The sequence below is a fragment of the Pagrus pagrus genome (genome assembly GCF_965226575.1).
Source record: "Pagrus pagrus genome assembly, chromosome: 15".
Classification (NCBI taxonomy): Eukaryota; Metazoa; Chordata; class Actinopteri; order Spariformes; family Sparidae; genus Pagrus; species Pagrus pagrus.
The window spans coordinates 26,507,899-26,531,369 of NC_140199.1; the positions used below are offsets into that span (position 1 = coordinate 26,507,899).

At 40.8% G+C, this 23,471-nt stretch overlaps 1 protein-coding gene across 2 annotated transcripts in view; it reads right to left on the minus strand.

Moving 5' to 3' along the window:
- LOC311270556 (cGMP-dependent protein kinase 1) overlaps positions 1 to 23,471 on the minus strand; it is a 99,604-nt gene that overhangs the window by 39,095 nt on the left and 37,038 nt on the right. The gene's annotated exons all lie outside the window — the stretch shown is intronic.

Sequence of the window (23,471 nt, forward strand, 5' to 3'; positions counted from 1 at the left end):
CAAACACACATGTTCCACAACATGTTGTTTCTCCTCCCCGTTTTTAAAAAAAGAATTACAATCATATCTGGGTCGGGTTATGTCTTATCTAATCAGAAACGGTTGTTTCCATAGGGGGGGTAAACTGAACAAACCTGGTATACGGAGATAGATCTAGAGAGAAATCATTAGCCTTCTAATATGACCCCGGAGCAACAAGAGTGGGAGGTTAGACGTCATTGCCCACTATGCCGTGAGCAATGTAGCGTTTTCTGGGAGTGCCAGGAAGGGGGAGTGTGGGCCGCTGGGAAATAAGATATGTAGGGAGCCTGCAGGACACCACAGCAGGTAAGCATATTATTCAGAGGCTTGACTAAATTGCAATGAGACTCAGGGAGCTTGTTATCGTGTAGTGAGGGCGCAGATGAATGTCTTAATGAACGTGGGCTGCCGACCATTAGCTTCACAGCTTTATGGATACTCATCACAACGCTGGAAAGATGCAGGGATATTGTCTGTGAAAGGCTTTGAGGAAGTGGTTAATGTGTTGTCCAGTGGGATGATCACTGGTCCTGCAGTGGAGGACTGTTAATGCAACATGAAACCCACAAGTGTATTCTGTTGACAGAATAGAACAGGAACACCTGTGAAATTTATTGAAAGCACTACCTGGGGTCCGTTTCACAAAGCAGGTTTAGTGAAAACTCTGAGTCTGTTAACCCTGAAATGAGGGAAACTCTGAGTTTTCCGTTTCACAAAGGGAGGTAACTCAAACCAGAGAAAGAGGGGTAACTCTAGCCTGTTTCACAGAGAGAGGTAACTTAAGCTCTCGGTCAGTTACCATGGTAACATACTCTATGAACCTAACCTGGTCGGGACCAGGTTTTTCTCAACAAACCTCGAGTTTCTCTCTGTCTCCGCCCTCTTTCAGCCACGCACGGTATTTGATTTCCTCATTCATTCAGTCAGCAGGCTAGTTTTGGCATAATATAGTTCTGCCGTCTGCTTTTTGAGAAAATCACTGCAAAAATCAGTCAGTAGGCCTACATTAGGAGTTATATTAGGTGGCGACTATTTTCACTACCATGGCATGTCCTTTTGATAATGATCCCGTGGATGAAGGTGCAGCATTACTGCGCAGAGAACTAAATACTCGTCGGGAGATGATTATCAGACCGCACATAAATGTTCTTGCATTTCCAGACAATTATCTTTTTGAGCCGTACCGTTTCACGTCACAGTCCATCATTTACATACACAACCTAATCCGTCCTTACATTTCCAACATTACCAACCGAAGTCATGCTCTCACATCCCAGCAGATATTGTGTGTTGCGCTGCGTTTTATTTTTTTATTTTTATTTTTTTTGAATAGGGAGTTTTTTTATACAACGTCGGAGATGCAGAGCACTTGAGCAAGGCAACTGTATGCAGAGCGGTCAGAAAAGTGTGCCTCGCCCTGAAACGCCCAGTGGGGTGAAAAACGTAGCCCTCCTCTTCCCCGTTGCCATGGTGACTCGTCGAATCGAGGCTCCATTGATGCTGTCTTTTTATACTTGTGGCGCACGCGCTTAACTCCAGGTGAAACTACTCCGAGTTGATCAAACTAACTCAAATCAGCTGTTCTGGAACCGAAAACTCAGAGTTTCCTATCTCAGAGTAGATCAACTCAGAGTTCAAGGTTAGACTCAGAGTTTGTTGAACCTGCTTTGTGAAACGGACCCCTGGAGGCCAGTTGCTCCAGACTGCGTTGTGTTGTCCTTTTGTGACAAGCTGCCCACTTTACATCACATCATCTGCTGTACATGACAAGTGCATCGGATTAGATCAGCGATTCTTCTAGCAACGGTCTTGGCATGTGAACACGAATTTTGCATTAATATAGTGGTGAAAGGTTTCAAATATATGTATTCATTCACTTAAAAAAATGTTGAAAAAATGGCTGCAGTACATCACACATGGGCAGCGCTGCAGAGTGTCGAGGTTCTTGATGTGCATCGATTGACACTTGTAGCACACATGCAAATAGGGGTAATTCAGATACAGAGCCAGGATGTGCTGATCCAGGGGAGCAAATGTGATAAAATTGCTGCTTTTTCCAAAAATTGGCTCTTGTGTATGATGTGAAAATACCCTCTTCATGTGAAACAGTCCACTGGTGTGTGGGCTTGCGTGGACAATACTGGCTGCAGGTGTTTTGGTGCTTGTAAATGTGCAATGTGCCAATGTTTATTGCACTTTATTGTTCATTGATTCTTAAATATCATATTCCTTTATATTTCACAATGGCTGGTTTGCATGTACAGTGTGTTAATATGTGTTGTTCTTTAATTTAAAATCATGATTATCTCAATATCACTGCTGATCAATGTTTAACACCTACTGTATTTATGCTCCAGCGGCATAATGCTTTCAGGTTATCCATCCCATTCTTGTGAACACAATATTTGTGTAGCTCTTTGAGGGAATTTCCTCAAATTTCGCACATACATCCACTTGGACTCAGGGATGAACTGACTAGAATAAGGTGGTCAAAGGTCAATATGATGTCCTGTTTGTGCTGTTCTCATGAAGGCAGTCTGAGGAACGCCTGGAGGGATTTCATTACATCTGGTCTGCACTTCCGTTTCTCTGATTTGACATTGCCATTGTGTGTCGCACTGCTAGTGATACAAAAGACTCTTTGAAATCCAATATGAGCGGCCAGAGCAGCAAGACTCATGCGTAGAAATCCAATTTGAATCACATTTCAAGCCACCTCCAAATATGACTCAGAGATGTTTTGTAAAAATGCATTTCATGTGTTTTTTTGCTGTCCAGACTTCCAAATATCAGTCTGGATATGCAAAAAAAATGATTTTGTTGACTTAAGTTGACTTAAGGATGAACTGACTCACTGTGGCCTCGCAAAACACAGTCTAGGCCCTAACTCAAGATTTCATACACTAATTACGACAAAATTTGACACAAATTGCTAACAGGATAAAATGAGGATGAAGATTTTATATCCATAAGGTCAAAAGTCAACTTAATTGTGACATCATAATGCTCAGCAAATACGTATCACCTTGAAACTATGGTGATTGTATAGATCTTCTCTGCTGTCAGGCAGAATCTTTAAAACATTATCAGCCCCAGTAGCTCAGTTGGCAGGGCATGCGACCCATGTACAGAGGCTGCAGTGGCCCAGGGTTTGAGTCCGACCTGTGGCCCTTTGTTTTCTCTCTCATCCCATTTCCTGTCATCTCTCAAGCTTTCCTGTCAGTAAAGCCATGAAAAAGGGCCAAAAAATACTTTATTTACTTTACAAACTTTATTGGCCAAACATGTAAGAGATTTGTTTTTGTTTTTCTTTCAATGAACTCTCACACTAATAGACACGGTGCAGCTGCAGTCCACCATGAGCTCGCTGGTTGGTGTTGATTTTGAGCTTGAGGTGATTGTGGTCGCTCCATGTGATGAAGCGCTCTATCAGCCCTCTGTGCTCCTCTGTAAAAATAGTCTCTAAGTGAAGACAGCGTGTTTCTCACTGGAAATTATTCACTGGAATCAAATATGTCAATTAAGCCATAACTTTGTGTGGACGCCACAGATATGGATGAAAGCTGCAACTTGACTTGCAGTTGGAGGCATACAACTACAAGACAGTAATTGTAGTTTCTCTTTGTCCCTGAAAGCTCCTCTAAATTAAATGTAATCCCCCCTCCGAATAAAGGATGGCTGTTCATAGCCATTCCACCCGCAGCTGAGCGCGTTATCATAACCATTTGCTCGTGCTCCTCCTGTCTTTCCTTCTCCTTGACGCAGTGATCATGATCCCTCACCCATTCATTTCTCCCATTTGTTTGCAACAATAGATCAATAGTGTTGATTGTGAACTCGACATGCACATGGCTGTTGCCAACAAGACTGAATGCAGGACAAGGCCTGTAAGCAGTGGAAGGAGTCACTCATTCATTTGATTCATCATTGTAACTGAATTGCAGCCTCAGGCATTATGCAAATGTTCCGTGTGTGTTTGTTCTTGTAATCTAATTTTTGCTCATTAAATTATATAAGTATGGATGAGATTTCTTCTCTGCACTCTGGTCATGACGATTTGTATCCAGAGAGCATGGGGTTTGGAAACATCAAACATCGCTCCTCACCGTGACCATAATCTAGATTTCTGTTTTGAGTGCCAGAAGTTTTAATGGGGTTTTAAAACGACTCAAAAATAGTCTGCGTCTGGCCCGTGATGATTCAGCTGAAGTAGAAAGCATTTGACATTTGCGCCGAACAAAATCCACATTACTCTCCAAATGCACCATGGGGCCACATGACAGTGGTACTTAAATAAAGATTAGGCCAGAGCCGCAAGCAGTGAAGTGTGCAGGAAACCGTGTACACTCTGATGACTAGAAATATATTTATTAGTAACTAAGTATAATTCACGGCTCTATATATTTCACTGTGTGAACATACACAGACAGAAAAGCTTTCTCTCTCACCTGACATTTTTACGTTTAGTAGACTGTGCAAAGTGATGGAACTTTTATACTGGAGTACTTTGTGATAACTTTACTTAAAAACATTTTGAACTGGGTGATGAAGTTGTAGAGTTCTTAAAGCATGAATACACTACTCTCTTGCCCTGGGATCACACCTCCCTCGACTTTCCACAGACAGACGTATAAATACCAAAGTGCTCAGAACTGCTTCTGTGGTAGTTCCTGCTACAATAGGTGTCTCCAGGAACACATTTTCCCATGACGACACACACAGTCTCACAAGGCGAAGACATTACCAGCTGACACTGTTGCAGCTGGTAAATATTGTTGAATTCTTGTCCAACAACATGGCCAGCTGCCTAGACATGGTTGGCTGGTCACAGCATGGCAGCCCCAGGTTGCCTGGAATAAAAGAGTGCCACGGGAATGAATCCTAAAACCCAGAAATAAGTTGGCATTTTTTCTACTACCAGTTCCCTCAACTCAAAGTCATGAGGTTGGTTGAGTGGGTTTTTGGTTAAATGCCTGAAAAGAGGCCTGTGGTTAACACAAACTAAATGAGGCCACAAACGTTGCTGGGAACATTAAAAAGGTCATTATGGCAGACTTTAGTTGCAAACCATTCTCTACTTCGAGCTTCCCAACTTGTACATTTATCAACTTACACTCAAGTGTGTATAATATAGCGTAGTGGGAATCTTAGTGTTGGTGACGTTGAAGTCGCGTTCGTTTATAGCGTTTATCAACATTAGCCTTTTCCTCTGCCGATAACATTTACACCTCCAGAGTTGTAAAAGTGGTGTTCATCTGTCAAGATTATCTTGTTGAAGTATCATGAACTTTACCACAGAGCTTATTTTCTGCAATATCCAAAATTCAATAAAAAACCCCATGCACATTTTGTCGAGAGAACCAGGACCATGCTGACTTCTGGGTTAGTCTACAAAAATATGTCCTCCCTGCAGCGCTCAATGAGCATTGATTTGATTGCGGACAAGAGGCAGTACAAATTCAAAGAAGAGAATCACGCTCAAAATCTGAATGCAGGTGTAGCTTAGAGACAGTAGGCTATCTGTTGCACTCAGAGGTGTCACGACGGCTTTGCTGAACCATGCTGTCCAGAAATATGCCAAAAGAAGTCATTCCTGCATATCAATACTGTGTATTATTCACAGCATAGTCTTACTTCCTGTTCCATTATGCTCTCCCAGTTTTCCATCGAAACCGTGCGGGTGATCAAATCATTGTCACACGGCAAAGAAAATGTGTCAGAAACAAATGACTTGCTATGTTGGTTATTAGGCCGAGCCCAAATGTGAATTATCATCTTAGCACTTGTAGATGATTCACCTGCGGTTGTAAAGCTCTGGAGAAGGAGTTGCATCTCCAAATTAATTAGTGAGAGCAACCACCATAAAAATGTTCACTCTAGACCATTGTTGTAATGCTGAAGTTTCAGAGCATTTGACTTGTTTTCACCGTCACCCCCTAAAACTTTTACCGCTGACAAATCTGTAACTTGCCTGCTCCTTCGACTGAATTTCTCGTTTAATATCCCTCTTTCCTTCCCTGCAATGTGTGAGAAAATGAGAAAATTAACTATTCACTTCTCACTGACTCTGGGTCGGGACACACACACACACAGTCACATTCACACTTAAAATCACATAGTCACGTGAACTCGACTCCTTCGAGGCTTCCTACATGTCTTGTTTTGGAAAAGCGTTAAGAGAGCGATGCTGTCAGGGCTGCGAGGTGGAAGAGTGTAATCTGCTTTCCCCCTAAGTCATTAATAACATCAGCCAAGTCTGATTACATCTGGATGAGCTCTTCAGAGCGTGAGAAAGCAGGACAGGTCATTTACATCAGACAGTGTGACAGAAAAGGAAAACATTAGAGGAATTCCCCTCATAATTTTGGATCTAATCATTATTATTATTGGGGCCTAAAGGAAGAGAAGACAGTGTTTCTAAAATTTTAAATTCTGAAGAACGACAAGCGTTGATTCACATGATTTATTGTGAACTGGAGCATTGCATGTCTGTAGTTAGGGTGGTAGCGTGTGCTCTTATGACAGCCGTCATATTTCAGAGAATCCCAACAGAGAAAACTAGCTGGCTTCATCAGATGCACTCTCCAGCTGCCAGTCCTGCCAATGCTCGCCCCATGTGGGAGACCATAGACTTGAAGCAGCAGCTGCTTGAGAAATATTGAGCTGAACAACCAGCCACCCACCCACCATTCCCCCCGCGCTATGTTGTATAGAGAACAGAGGATAATCCAACTTTCATATTAGAGAATCACAGATTTAATTGATGTAATATTGGGTGTGTATTTGAGGCAGAAGAGAGTTTCATTTCAAAACCATCTAAGTCCAACAATGACACCAATTAATCAATGAAAAACACACCGAGACATGTGGGAGTCATCATATTTAAATGAATAAGTCTAACACTGAGCACAGAAAGGATACTCTCTCTACATTTTAGTTGAAGACTTCCTGTCTGAGGCTGATTGACTATTCCTAAAAGCGTACTTTTAGCTCGCTCTGTCTTAGAGTTTCAAGATATAAAGACCAGTCACCCCTCATCTCTAACATCAACAACCCTCACTCCTAACCTCACTCCATCAATTCTAGCTGATCTCATTTGAAAGTTTATTATAAACACACACACATTTAGAAGAGTGCAGTTTGGTTGGTTTGGATAGGTGTTCCATTATCCCGAAAGGAGAGTTGTTCATCTGACGTTCGCTCTGAGATTGCCCGTCTGTTAATGTTATTCATAACTGAAGCAAAGCAGTCAATACTGGACCTCATCATACTCCCTGATAGCATCAACTGAAGTCATTCAAGGTGGAGATTCTGTAGATGGGATGTGCTGTCTTTTCATGATGGGTGACATTGCCACAACATAGATTACTTGCATTTTTCCATTACCTGACCCTTGTGACATGAGAGGGTAGACAGAGTAGGAGGAAATATGTGAACAGGAAGTCTGTGCTCAATACTCTACTTACTAAGGCTAGGGCTGCATGATATTGGAAAAAACTGACATTGCATTTTTTTCTGTGATATGAAATAAGACATATTCATCAGATGACTTGAATAGCTCTGTTTTACCTCGGAGTGTGTGTATTCCTGTCATCAGCAGCACCTCATCCTGGTGCTGGTTGAAATTTAGAAAATTATGTCATAGTATTTTAAAAAGTTAAAGCATTTCACTTTTAAGTTAAGTTCAGTGGGTCATAACAGTTCATCTGCAGACAATTCAAGATGAGATCATACCTTTTGGTGGATGTCAGTTTTTGAGCCATGACGATGCCCAAAATATAGCCTGCAACAGGCAACTTAAGCCTATATGTTAAATACTGTATATTGTGCAGCCCTAATTTAGACGAAACTCCACCTTTGCAGACAAATATATAAAGAAAAATATGACATTTGGAGAGTACTCTACAGCACTATTAATGTATTTTAGAATACAATGGGGTAAGAGGAATCCAATTTAATGAGTCATAATTAATTAGCACTGACATGCATCAGGTGTAAGGCCAAGAAGGGAAATGGCATTTCTCTTTGAGGAGGAGTTAATAATTGGTAGAATAAAGACAGAAATGACTAAGAATGAAAGAGCGCTGTGTTATATCAAAGAAAAAACAGAGCAAACTGATTAAACTCTTTTTTAAAAGCCCCTTTTTAAAGCCCTTGAACAGGCTCCTGTCTTCAGTTGAAAACATTTTTCATTAAAAAGTATGTCTCCTCTTCTCCATAGGTTTAATCTCTGTGAGTGATGTAAGTACTGCCACCTGAGCTGGTGACATCAGTGGTGAGAACAACTGCTACTATATAGGGTACAAAAAGGAAAACATCTCTCTCGGCTGTCCACTTCCTGCAGCATAAAAAATTACCTTTCCAGCATAAATTGCTTTCGCATTGGTTTGTGGGATAAATTTTAATTGTTTGTTGTTCTTGTCATTATAGACAATGAACCAGAAACTATTTGCCCCAGAGGAAATCAGTTTGAGTAACCTGATAAATTTCAAATGGCCCGGCTGTAGAAAATCAAATGGAGGAAATTAAGTGTGTTTGCAATTCATCAGCCAGTAGGTTATATTTAGGCTGTGTTCCAGCCTGTATCAGGGGACACATCTCTCTTTATAGCTGGTACTGTGGACTAATCTGTCAAATTATTGATTTGCCAGGCAGTCAAACATCCTGAGAACAATGTAAAAGTATGTGTTGCACATTCTCAGCCAGATTTAGTCATAATATCTCAAGATAATATCCTCCCGAATGAGTCAACCATAGTATCTATGTTAAAATAACTACAAAGAAGAAATAACTTGTTGTGTCATGGTGGAATTTCTGTCAGTCAGAGCTGAAATTTAGCAACCCGCTGAGCCAAAAACAATGAAGTGATCGTTTCAATTCTGGTTTGCCAGATTGTGATGCATATATGTTTCTGTGTGTGAGTGACTCATCACCTGCCAGCATGTGGGTGCATATTCATCATTTTATGTGTGTATGTCATTTTTTGAAGAAACTGCAATTATTCTGGAAAGAGTCCTCTTCACCCTGCAGGGGTCTCACATTCAGCTCTGTTCCCATGAAATCCATGGAGAAATATATATATATATGAGAAAATATGCAGAATGTGTGTATGACCATACATACATCAATCAAACCAATATTTTGTGGACTACGAAACTTGACCTGACTTTCCATATGCATGGACCCTCACCTTGCGATTCTCACCTATGGTCACGAGCTGTGTGTAGTGGCTGAAAGAATGAGACTGCAAATACAAGAAGCTGAGATGAGTTTCCTCCATAGGGTGGCTGCACTCAGCCTTTGAGATAGGGTGAGGAGCTCAGACGGAGTAGGGCCACTGCTCCTGTGCATCGATAAGAGCAGGCTGAGGTGGTCCGGGCATCTGGTTAGGATGGATGGATGGATAGATGGATGGATGGATGGATGGATGAATGGATGGATAGATGGATGGATGGATGGATGGATGGATGGATGGATGGACGGACGGACAGACGGACAGATGGATGGGGGTGAGTAAATAATGACTAAATTTTCATTTTGGGGTGAATTTATCCTTTAAAGTCCCAAAACATATCAGTGCACAGGAAGAAAAGCCTGATAGGATTATCTGTCTCTCGGGGCAGGTCTTACACACATATCAAAGTTTGATTGACACATTTTGGGCCAATCATTTGGGAGAAATTTAGAAAGAACTCTCAGTAGACAGTGTCTGGACTACCATGAGCGCTCACAGAAATCCGGGTAATTCCTCTGTAAATGCTTGCATCCATTCAAAAAGTCTATTTGCAAAAAAACTAACTCGTGAATAACTTATGAGACCTTCAAAATGTTCCAGTAATTTTGCCGGTGGTTGATCATGTAACAAACCGGTGATTTGTGCAAGTCTCTCCCCTCTCTCTCTCTCATCCTGCCAGAAAACAAACCACTGGCTGTAGACAGTGAGGTTGGACGGAGTAGAGAAAGCAAAGACAGGAATATATGAGTCTAAAGGCGCACACGCATCATTTTCATTCTCCTATGGCACACTGCAGGCTAACACCACAGAATCAACAGTATTTTGGGGCAAAGCTGCTATTTATACGTAATATATTGATGAAGGTTCTCAGTCATCCAGGTCATGGTAAATCTAAGTGCTGTATCGTAGGCAACTTGACTTGTTTCAGTTTCTTGAAGACGTTTCACCTCTCATCCAAGAGGCTTCTTCAGTTCTAACTAACTGGAGGAGAGTTGCAGGCTTTTAAACTCTGCTTGGGAGTGTTCTTACAGAGTCGTCAAGGACACGTGTGAGCTCTGAGTTTCAGAGTTGTTATGGGTCGTTGACCCAACCTGCCTTCATGTGGGTTGCTAAGGCTAGGTGAGCCCAGGTGTGAATGGTTGTTAAGTTGTCTGGGGAAGGAACTCAGTAATGTATTGTAGGTGGGTGATAAGTAATGTTGAAGGCCACCTCCTCTGTTCAGAGACGGTCGTTCATTCGTCAGTTTGACATAGATGGATTCTTTTATACTCTTTCAAAACCATCTGTCTTCTCTGGCCAAGATGTTTACATGTTTCTCCTTCAGATGTAAGTGGACAGCAGAGTCTTGACCTGAGGAGTTGGCCCTCCTGTGTTGTGCCATTTGTTTATGGAGAGGTTGTTTTGTCTCCCCAGTGTACAGATCAGTGCAGTCCTGGCTGCATTGAACAGCATAAACTACATTACTCTGTTTATGACTGGGTGTTTTGTCCTTAGGATGGACGAGTTTCTGCCTCAGTGTGTTGGTAGGTTTGAAGTGAACAGATATGATGTTTATTAAAGATCCTCCTGAGTTTCTCAGATGTTCCTGCGACATAGGGAATGACGATGTTAAGTTTTCTTGTCTCCTCCTCTCTGTCTGCTCTGGATCTTTTAGCGGTTTTGACAAAGGTCCAGTTTGGGTAGCCACAGGTTTAAAGTGCTCCCCTGATGTGCTTCTGTTTCTTCTCCTTCCCCTCTGTCTTAGTGGGCTCGGTCTCAGCCCGATGGTTTAAGGTTCTGATGACCCCCAGCATGTGCTCCAGTGTGTGATGTGAGTCGAATGTGTGTCTGTAGAAACTTTCACTGTACTTGAAGAAGGTGGTCGTCAGACAGAGGTCAAGTAAGGCACAAATGTAATGTGGTCTGGGGTGAAGTTGGTTCTGCTGGACAAAGTGTGTCCTGTAGCAGGCGTTTCTTCACCATCTTAACAGCTTCTTGAGTGGGAATGCATGTAAATAGTTCAATTCAATTAAAAAAACTATTTGTCCCCGGGGGACAATTCAAGGCAAGGCACGTGGAGCAGTTATACACAATACAACACAACACTTAACAGATATACACAGAACACAGAACAGACAGCTAGTTTAAAAATTAAAATTAAAAATATTTAAAATAGAGAAATATAAAGCTATAAATAAAATAAAAACTGTGATAGTGATAAGAAACCATTGTTTCTCTTGGTCCAGTGTTATTCCTCACCTTGTTGGTGAAATCCTATGAGGTTCTGATGTGGTGTTGAGTGTTACCGACCTTGCTTTTGATGCGCGTGTGCATTTAAAACAGTAAGTGGGCTTCAAAACGCGAGTGTCAGACACTTTCAGTGTGTTTGGCTCTGCTACCTATGTTACGCATTTGTCACCTATTTGTTTCAAATGTAACATTATTAAGTCGTTTTCTTTGATTGCCTAGTACTAGATCACTAGACCTCAATCACTCGTACCTGATCCGCTCACCTACGATTTGCAAGTAATTTTTTGTAACCAGTTTGTTTTTGTAATCATACGGATTAATTTTTACAGTGCCTTAAGTCCAACGCATATGTGGTATATATCGTCTTTTACTGACTTATAAATACATCAAGTTTTATCAAGTACTGTTTTCATCCTTGCCAGTCCATCCATCCTGTCTTCATCATTTATTGGAGGTGTGTTGAGCTTGCTGCAAAGATCAGCACTTTTACGTATAATGAGAGCACTAGAATTACATGAATAAATATATAAAATGTATAAATGATAGGAAATATCACAGTTGATGCACTATCATTCACGTCTCATGGGGCATGAAATTAAGCCTGGTTTGGGAGGGTGAAGGCCACAAAATAGAAATTTCATTGCTTATCAGTCAGTTACTTTAATTGTATTTCTATGGTTCAAACATCAAGGTCTCTTCACTGCCTCAGCAGAATGGCAAGAAAACATTTATTTGGAGGCTGTGATGATAGCATGTGGGAAAGGATAGATTTTCGGCAAGATTGCAAGTAGAACTTTATATGAGCATTCCACCAATCAAAAATGGATCAATTGATTGTATATAAAGCACCATCTTCTTGGCAGCCATACTGCATCAATCTCAGAACCCATCGGGTTTGACTGACGACGATTTAGCCTCCGAGTGAGAAAGTTTTGGGGCTTGCAGTGTCACCAGCGGATATCCAGGCCAAGACATGCTCATCTGTGTGCCGATCATTTTTTACAGTCCGATTAGCAGTTTGAGATGTGTGAAAGGACTTGGAGTTGAGAGACTCTCTCAATTCATCTGCAAATGAATGCGAATACATTTTTTAAAAGCTAATAAAAAGCTAAGTCATTCCAAGATAGCATTTCGGGCGATGCGTTCCGCCTCTATTGCTCGAAGCCCACTCTAACGTGATCGGTAAATACTACTCGGACATGTTCTGAACATGTTCTTGTTTGTAGTCTTATACAAAAATTGTGTCCCTTGCCGACAGACTCGTGCAGACGTGGTCCATTGTTATGTTAAATCTGTAACAAGCATTTTGTTCCACGCTCATCGAAGCTCAAAACACGTGATGAAAGACAAAAACATTATGGCACACTAATCTTTTTGTTAGGTCGCGGGAGGTGGGACAAAATCATTATTGGTCACACCCAACACCCATTTCCGTTTCTTACACGTACATCAGTCTATCATTTGGCCAATATTATAAAGTCTGAACCTGGCATGCCTGTAAATGTGTACAAGATTCCAGAAAAGTAATACCTGAATCAAAGTATGGCTGTGAGCTCCAGAACGTTTTCTAAGCCATGTTCTCCCACTGATACCAGCAAATGTGTCCAAAAATTGTTTTTTTAAAATAAAGACAAGCAACATTACTGTCCCCTGAGTAATGCAAACACAGAAAGCTCTACTCAGTTTCCCAACATTCCCCCGGAGAAAAGTCCATGTTCATATTATTAGTCTTTCTATGTCACATGAGACTATTAGTATACATCCTGTCAGAGAATGGCAGCTGTTTAAAGCAACACCTGCAGGGCTGTTTTTTTACTGACTGACTGACTGACTGTATATTGTTGCGGTCTGAGGTTGCCTCTCTCTGGGTGCTTTAACCTTTCAAGCCGTCTACAGCCCCAGAAGAGCCTCCAGCTCCGGGCTCACACCTGCGCTCTAACTGAGAATCAGGACAACAACAGCAGCAGGGGCCCTCGGTCCAAACACACACTAACACACACACTAAGGCACATAATAACTCATATGTCATCATCCAACTAAAATAAGCCACACTGTCAAGTCATGAACACAGACATCAGACAAAAATGCACACAGCGAGCAGCACAGAGCAGTGACTAACAGCTGGGTGAGGGCATCCCTGCCGCCATTACCATTTTACCACCACATTTCTTGCCACACTCTGGTTACCATGGCAGCCATGGAAACGGAGAAGATTTTCCCCACTCCATCCCATCGGAATTGTATCTGCCAAAGTCATTCTTTGTGTCTTCTCTCTGTCCGTTTCTGCATTTTCATGGCAGTGTAGTTCTGTGTAGTTTACAATAATACATTTACAAAACTTCAAATAAGAGGCCAATTTGTGAGCTTTGTTCCGTTCATTAGTAATGAATTCAATCATTAGTAATTCCTGCTGCTGCAATTTCAGATATTTGTGTTATTTCTTTGTCTCTGCTTTTCTAAGTGCCTGTCCACATTTGAATGTGACAGCCTACACAAACTGTACAGTCCATTCCCCATTTCTTTGCTTTTTACCATTTGCATGTTTATACTTTGATGCATTTGTATGGCCACCTCGTCAGTCTGGCATTTCCCTGCTCTTGGTTGCACCTCTAATTATGTTGAGTAACCTAAGATTGGAAAAGACACAGTGGATGGAGCCTCTGTGTTCCTTGTTAAGAGAGCACTCTACACTCGCACTGATTCTAAAAGCCCTTATCTCTGCACTCTATTCACAACATGAGTATAATTTGTTGTTTCTCCTTAGAGCTGCAGTGGATTTAAAGGTATGTAGAGTACTACAGTATATAGTCCTAAAACTCATATGTACTGTCTGATGTCATATGTCCATTTGCAGTACTCAAAGAGAACAATGTGTGCTCCCCAGATACAAATACTTTATTGTGGAAATACCAGTCACCAGATATTAAGACAACCTGCTGGTACCACATTTCAAATTCCATATATTTTCATACATATCTTTATGAATGACTAAGCCCTGTTGTCAGTTATCAGTCAAAGGGGACATACATCGCTTCATGTTGCCTGAGCAAAAAACTACACTTCAACACACTGCAAAGACTACATCTGATGGCCAACTAGCTCGTAAAATACCTCTCTGCTGATACACAAACTGCTGTCATGATAAAGCAATTTTTTTTGGCACAACTTTTGCAAATAAAGCCGCTTCTAGTCGAGGATACGTCTGATAAAAAATTGCAAAGAGGCAGAGGCAAAAAATAAGGAGATACGGCACTCAGGGAATCATGGATATTACAGTGACCAGCTCAGGGGGCTTTCCGTTTCTTAAACAGCCAATCAGTGTTATTTCAGCCGCATGATGATTCTACATGCTTAATTGGCCAAAAACCTGCCAACAAGGGCTGACTGGTGCCATCGGTGTGGGACACACAGCAACAGCCACAGACGCTCACTGACGGGCCCAACATTGGTGGTGTGTCAGGGCCCAAATGGCTTCTCAATTTAAAGGAATATTCCACTGTTCTCCAACCTTATTTCCAAGATTTAAAGGTCAAGTTTGTAGAATGTAGAGGCAGAAATCGAATATAATATTATTATGTTTTCATGCATACACCTGAAACTAAGAATTGTTGGTTTCATTACCTCAGAATGAGCCTTTTATATCTACAGAGGGAGTGGGTCCTCTTCCAGGGAGCCCACCATGTTTCTACAGTAGCCCAGAGTGGACAAACCAAACGCTGTTCTAGATCGTTAGTGTTTATCACGATTTAATAGGCCACAGTAGGTGAGGGTTGCTCAGCTCATTGCAATGGTAAGGCACAAGCAAAATACAGATGTGATATGATATATACAAACAATAAATTAGATAAAATGACAATAATATAAATACATTAACCTGATACAATGTTGTAAGTATTCTATGGTTCTTTAATAAATTAGATTTATTTTGAGGCAGGCTTATGTCTGGAATAACATGTTAGGGTGCAGAAACACTTCTTTATTTTATCTATTTGTGAGCTGGCACCACCACAACTCAGCTGGCAAGCTGTGGTTACAGGTAGCTAGAACAGGGATGTCCCCCATGCAAGAGAGAGCAAAAGGCCTCAAAGACAGGCTGTATTTACTATATTGTTCATTCTGCTAGAAAAACTGTCCAGCAGACTGAAGAGAACTGAGCAGCGTGAATCCAGTACACACAGTTAATGTTCCAAGAGAGGAGCTAACTGCTACTTAGTGTATCTGCAACTAAAGCTGCTTGCATTAAATCATCAGAAAGATGATGCTGTTTGCTTTGATGCTAAATGTGGCTAACGTCACTGCTAATGGCTGTTAGTAATTAGAATTAATAGCAGACGAGAGCTAATGCTCACTCCAGCATATTTCCCTTTGTTACATTCAGCTGAATTTAGAGGAAATGTCTTACTTGAGTGCAAATTGAAAGTACTCACTCTGGTTTTCAAAAAGCACAGAAGTAATGGCTTTTGTTACAAGGGTGCTTTCAAATCCTGCGCTCACTTGATTTTAATCACACTGAAAACAGATTGTATAAAATGCTGTTGTTTTCCTCTGCTCGCAAGGCAAATAGCTGGTGCTTGGTATTCTGCACCACGTCCAACATCACAGCAATGCCCAGGAGTTAGAGGAGGCCAAGACAAGGCACTGATGTTTGAGGACTCGCGCCACTGGGTCAAAGACAGGCTGGAGATTATCTCACAGGTCATTATCAAGCCATGTGTGGAACATGTTTAAATGTAGGAGGAATGGTTTGTAGGTAATTTGCATTTCTTTGTGACACATGAATAACAATCAGGAAAATAATTATGGAGGCAACAAGAGACGTGTACACAGAAAAAGTGGACCTAAGAGCAAGAGAGGAAGAGACTTAGAGAGCACACTAACAGTCTTACAAGCAACTTGTTTTATCATCTCTTATATACAACATGCTACAAGCAAAAGGCACCATGCTCTGCCTTCTGCATCGCTCATAATGTTTAACTTGGTGCCTGGTTTTCCAAGGAGTCCAACCTGTAACTTATCTCATTCTGCCAAAACAAGAGTCACTCGCTGCGGCCGGGGTGATCCCTGAGACTGAGCAGACGCAGTGTACTACACACACGCTTGCACATTCACACACACTCACATGGACATTTTCCTCCCTCAGACTGATTAGAGAGACAAGTGTTTGCTCACCCCAAGCGGAAGGAAGGGTTTTCATACAGCCGAGCTATCACTCTGTCACAAAGGCCATCCTCAGAAGTCTCCAGAACAATGCCGCTGCTGTGGCTTAATTTTCTTTCCGTGATACCATGATATGAAGTGCTGTTTTTATTCATCGTGTGTGTGTGTGAATGTGTGTGTGTGTGTGAATACTGATGCCTCTGCTAGCTGCCATGTATTGAACATGAAGCTGCACCTGTCAAAGCTAGTGTGCGTACATCTCAGAGTATATAGTTATGCAGGTTTGGTTTGAGAGTGAATTCAACCCGATGCTGTGGAAAGATTTTAAGGCACGAAGACGAGCAAACCTTCAGCTCCTGGCTGTAAGGCTGGCTGTGTATTTATGAGTCAATGGCACACAGTGCCCTCATCCTGCTACTCAACATGCATCCTCATAAAAATAGAGTCCTTAATCTTATAGGAAAGACTCAGTCATGGCTGCCATCCGTAGGAAATAAAATTCTTCCATCATATCAATTAAGGCTTGTGTTTTCATTTTGCTCTCAAGGCCACATTATGTGAGAGAGGATGAATGTCAAATAATGGAAATCATTAACAGAGAGGAAATGTCAATTTGAGATGAATATCTGATGCACAGAATATATAATGTACCAATATAGACTGGTTGGCATCATTATGCACCTTATACATTTATGCATTAGATATTCATCCACACCTCCACTCATCAGTCGTGCTGTTTTCAAGTTTATTTTAAAGTGGATGTTTATTTAAATCTATGAAAGTGGGTTTTGTGTCAACATTGTTTTAATAAAAGACAAAGTGATGCTGGAACTGTGGATGTTTAGGCCAGGTCTCCTTCTCAGTATCTTTCATTAGATTTGATTTGACCACTTGGAGTGGCAGAAGCTGGGTATTTTAACCAATTTATCATCTATCTATTTCTTGACTTCTCTACCCACATGGTGACTAGATTTTATGTATTCTCGCTAGCACCGTGTGTTATGGTGAAACAGCTGAGAGATTGTATCATAGCTGGTAGTTCATTGGTTATTGTGGCTGCATACACAAAGAAATCAGCATCACGCCAATTTATAAGTCAATTTGTGTGTTTATATTCCTTCTAAACACAAATATACAGTACAGTCAAAAAAATAATTTCCCTAAAACATTGAATTTCTGTATTTCAATCACACAGAAAATGTACATAATAGTAATGCATGCAATATGTATATTATGTATAATACATGAAAATGGGCATTAACTTAATTCAAGTTATTTAATTTATTCATATCGACTCAACATGATGGAAATACATTAAATGATCAACTTTACTTAGAACTTATGTAATTGAATTCGATGAAAACGTTATGTGTGGTTAAAATCAAAAAACATTCAATGTTTTAGGGAGATGATTTTTTTGTGTCTGTGGCTATGTGTCTTAAATGTAACCTGACACGAACTGGAGCTGGGCGATGTTCCCCAAATTGGCGTATGACAAATGTCCATAGTTGAAAAACTGCAATGGACGATGATATCATTGTTGCAGTGGGGTTACTTTGTGTTTCTGAATTTGCGATAGTGTCAGCCCTCAGAGTTGCTGTAAGGCAGGATTTGCTCATTAGCACACCACAGACCATAGTGACTGTTGATGCTGTCACCCAACCGAGAAAACTGTCTCCCATCACCAGTGAAAGGAGTCATATCAACTCTCACACACCTGCCTTAACTCTGGTGGGAACGAGAGATATGGTTAAGTGCGTATTCTTCACTTGTCTGCAATAATTCCAGTGACAGATTGCTCAATACTGCTTAATATTGTTTAATATAAATAATAGACATTACATATTAATAATACTACAATCCACAAATCAAGCTTTTAACTCTGACCATCACAATTCAGCCTGATCGTCTCCTCTTTGACTTGTTTGTCGGGCAAAACACACGTTTGCTATGCAGCAGCGTCATTTAGCTTCCAGGCAATTTAATGCTACCATTTTTTTCGCCATGCTTGTTTTTCCCATTAACCTGCAGATCCACGCTCCTTTGAACACCTGAAACCTAATTCTCCAATATGCATGAGAGTGTGAAAGGTAAGGAGTGCCAGTGTAGAAAATGGCCAACTAATGTTGGACAGAGATCGTCATGAAAATAAATGCTTGTCACTTCTCTCTGTGTGTGAGCGAGTGAGTGACAGAAAGAGAGAAATGTGTGTGTGTGTGCTTGTGAATGCCTGTCTGCCTGTTGCTGGCAAATACCCAGCAGTATACTTGATGGCTAGAAATAGATAGGATTTCCTATCAAAGGCATGCTAGGCCCTGCTTCCTATAAATGTTCAAGGCCCAGAACTTAAAAAATAAGTTGTGGTATCATTATTTGAAAAGTATTACAAGAGAGTCATATATCTAACTATTCATGTGCATTAGATAGGATCCAAAGTGAGAGCACAGCTGAGTTTCTGCAATGACGTCTGAGGCTGCTTCTTTTTCCAGCACTATCATTAAGATGGAGCACACAGACAATCAGTCTCACTGATTATGTTAGCAGTGACTGGCAGTGACATCACTCTCTCAGAGAGGAGTGCTCTCAAACAACACCAGGATTCCCAATGCTCGTTTAGAGCCGCAATGGCTGAATAATATGCTTTCTGTGTGTTTCTGCTAATCTCCTGTGATTATCTGCTAATAATAAAATGGCTCAAAATTGTACTAGCTCGGGAACAGTGGCAAAAAACACCACTTTGTTCAAGGTGTACTTTGAAAGTAAGCTCATAATTGGATTTTTGTCAAAGGTATTTTTGTCTATTATAGAATATTTCATAAGGACCACAAACAGAATCTCCTTGTGACTGGTCCCATTTCCAGTTTCAACCACTATCCCGCATTTTCCAATGCCCCCATGCCCGTCAGAACAGAATTAGAAAGGAGAAGTGGTTGAAATCTCCTCCATCAGTTATAATAAAGTGATATAAAAAACCTTCGATATCTTCGTTTTTATAAAATTTGTAACTTGTAGGTCGCCATTGTTGTTAACGTCGCAATGCACTCTGGGTAGTGACGTCATAAGGTTGCACTGGCCGGCTTCGGGACCCTGTTGTGACTGTTCAGCGACATAAACATGTCGTCTGGTCAGCCTTTTCAATTTGAACCCGAGCGAAACATTAATGAGGAGGACAGCACTGACAATGTTTCATAAAACGAGCATCAAAATGAAGAGCAAGAAAGACGGGATGAGGCGAGAGTGGGACAAAACCGGTGGTGTATGTGCGGCAACTGCGTCTCCATGGTAACCGAGAGGGGGAGTGTTTGTTGTCAAGAGCTCCAATTTTTGTCAGCAGATGTTCACGGTAAGCTATTGTGTGATCAAACTTATTCCAATATCAATAATTTTGGAGATTATTAGCATCCAGAGCTATTGTGTGCTTTATAGATAATTAGGATATTGGTGACCCGGTTCCGATTGGGTAGGGCAGCAATCTCCCGGTCGTGGAGGCTGACGAGGGCCAGCCAGGGGCAGGTACCCTGCCAGTCTGCACTTATAGTAGAGGAGGGGCACCAAGTGCAGAAACTTCACTGCTGGACTGCATAACCATTTTACATTTTGGCATCATATACCATCAAAGGGGGGAACAATAATATTGAAATATGTCAAAATGCAGGACTGTAATACACAAATCAGCAATAACAATGTAACACTTTATAGCTAACCTGTAATAAAGAAAAGGACCATTAATACATTGAAATGACAGTACAGTTTGAAGTGTAAGTGAAATCTCTGTTACACTGACACTTCATCCTGCCCCTCTATCCCAACAAGAATCGGGACACACTACCCCGAAGTGTGAATCTGCAAAACATTGTCCAAAATTAGGGCGGTATTAGTGAGATTGGGCCCAAGTGTCTGCTTGTTGGTTAATTTAGATAAAACTATGGATCTACAGAGTAGTACAGTAGTAGTAGCAGTAGTACTAGTAGTAGTGTTTTTATCATGTAGTGCTTAAATTGTTAATTCATTAAATGAATCATAATCCTAACCCTGAATCAACAGACAATGAATCTGCAGTTAATATGCAAATATATTTTAAATGCTTAAATAATACCAAGAAAGTACAGATTTCCAATGAGGTCTGTTCCTTCCCTGTTTTATATCATTGTTATGTAATCAATGTCTTTCAGTAGAAAATTGAAACAACTGTTTTTGCCATTTCCTGACAATCACAAATAAGTGACAGATATTATATTAATATAAATAGTTAGGTGCAGCTGTAGAATCAAGTAGCCCTTTTAACATGATTTTGAAGTTTGCAAACTATATGCATAGCCTCGTAAGCATTTTCAAGAGCCACAAGTCAGTGCAGTGTTTGAAATGATTTCCTTCCTGCTGCTGTCATGTGGCAGGGCTGTCAATTGCTGCACAGCTTCATGTCGCACAATGCTGAATTGCATCCTGTTATGCTGTCCAAGTCTTCATAAAGCAGTGACATTTTGATGCTAGAAAATAATGTTTTTTAGTAGAAGGCCACTCTCCCTCTCTCTCCTCTGTCTGCAGACAAAAAAAAATAGCAATTTTGTCTTGCTTTCCCTGAGGTGGCTGCCTCATTTTGTTGTCACTGCTGTCCGGTATTTATCACCTCTCTCTTTTGTCTCTCACTCCTACCCTTTTCTTTTTCTTCTTATCTTCAGCCAACATCTTTCTTATTGTTCTCATGTGAAAATGATGTGATATGGATTTGAGGTCTCTCAGGTTTTTTTCTCCAAGGCTGCTTTTCTACTTCCATCTTATTTGCCAAGACTGGTAGAGCCAAACCCCAAATGTGATCATAACTCTACTCCTAAGTTTCTGTTTTCTGAAACTTAACATAACACACTGATTTGTGAGTTTGTTGGGAGCGCTACACAGCCTGGGAGTAAGTGCTACTTGAAATGCTCAAGTCGGGGCAAACATACTGTACAGGATCGATTTCTCTTGGGAGAGTGCAGGCGAGAGCTCACACATGAAACCACCTGAAGGCTGAAAAGGAGGGCGATCAATGGTAACGAATATCTTTGTCAGTCCCTTCGAGGAATTTGAAATCATGGGAATGAGAGAATTAATACAAATTCAACCAATTCTCGTATTTTTTGAGAAAGGTCCAATTTTGTCTCATCCCTGCAGTACATCCATATAAAAATGTGTTACTGGATGGATGAAAAACACTTCTGCATAAAACGGTCCAATACAAAGTTAACAAATGTAGTTTATCATTAACATGTTTCACTGTGCCTCTTGCTTGTATATTATTGTAGTTTAACAGACTACAGCAGTGATTTTGCACATTTTAGACATTTTACTACTAATCACAGTCACTGCTCATTCCATTACTGCCAGCAATTTTCCCCATTTTTCCTTCTTTCCTATTCATACCAGTCTGGCTTGACAAACAACTCGCAGGGAATTGAAAATTAAGTGTGTGAAAGGCCCGAGATCTATCTTAGTGAACACAATGTCTGCTTTCATTGCTGTCAGAGTCATGTTATCCCTTTGTTCTAAGACGGCTGTAAGTGTAGATTGATAACAAAAGCCAGCAGACCCGATGCTTGCTGCGATGTATCACTGAAATAAAGCCAGTTTCAAGTCTGTGATTTTCATAATGTTCTGAAATGAATAAGAACCAAATGATGCCTGGAAGTAAAGACACAATGACCAATCTAAAACACTTTTTGTAAGTAAATGCATTTTAAAGCAAACAGGACTGAATATGGTTCATCGCTGTTATAAAAGCAGTCGGGCTACGACATTTCAAGCTCATTTTCCTCTCACTGAAACTAATCAATTCTCAAATGAAGTCTCTCTCAAAATTCAAGTCAGTTTTGAACATTAGTGCCTATTTAATTGCGAAAGTAACACAACATGTTGAGCACTGCATGAGGGCCACGACTAGCAATTATTTTCATTCTTGATAAATTAAGTGTTTAGCCCATAAAATGTCAGAAAACTGAGAAAAAAATCAGGCTAATCACATTTTCCCAGAGCCCAACGTGACGTCTTCAGATTGCTTCTTTTCTCTGACTCAGAGTCTAAAAAGCGGAGGCTCGTCATTTACTATCATAAATGACAAAGAAAAGCAGCAGCACATTAAATTTAAGAAGCAAATGTTTGAAATTTCCGCTTGAATAATGACCAAAATTAATTTTCTTTTGATCAGTGTATCAAGCAATCATCACAACTCGACACTACGCTGACTACAGTTCTTGAAACACAGAAACACTGGAAATGTAATCATTATGGCAACTCCCTAAAGACCCTGTGGTGGCCCTGACTTCTGAATTGGTCTGACTGTCTTCAAATCATTGCACTTAATGGCTCTTAATTGTTTCTGTGAGTTTTCTCAGTAGGTGACAAACTCTATTAATCTTTCCATTATCACAGTAAGCAATAATGTCATTAAAATGTGAGTTACCTCAGGTTGGAGGGTTCATCATCTAAATTTTGCCAATATGTAATTACTGATGCATGTGACTAAGCAGGCCATCCAATACACCGAGATATATCCTCCGAAAGGGTTCCACATACAGACACACAGATTAAATTCAATTGGCTGATTGGTAGCTGAACCCCCGTCCACGCATGAAGTTGGATGATTTCCAGCTGAGGCCGTCACCTCTAGTATCTAATGTTATAGCTGAATTCCTCTGCACATCCTTGTGTAGAGACATTCATTAAACCAAGACATCCACCCCCAGAGACAGTGCCAGTGACCCTGTTAGGCTGTAAACACACTTCTGCCAGTGTAGACAATTACATCACTTGTTCCATGCAGAGTTTTTATTAAGCAATGACGTACACTTGAAAA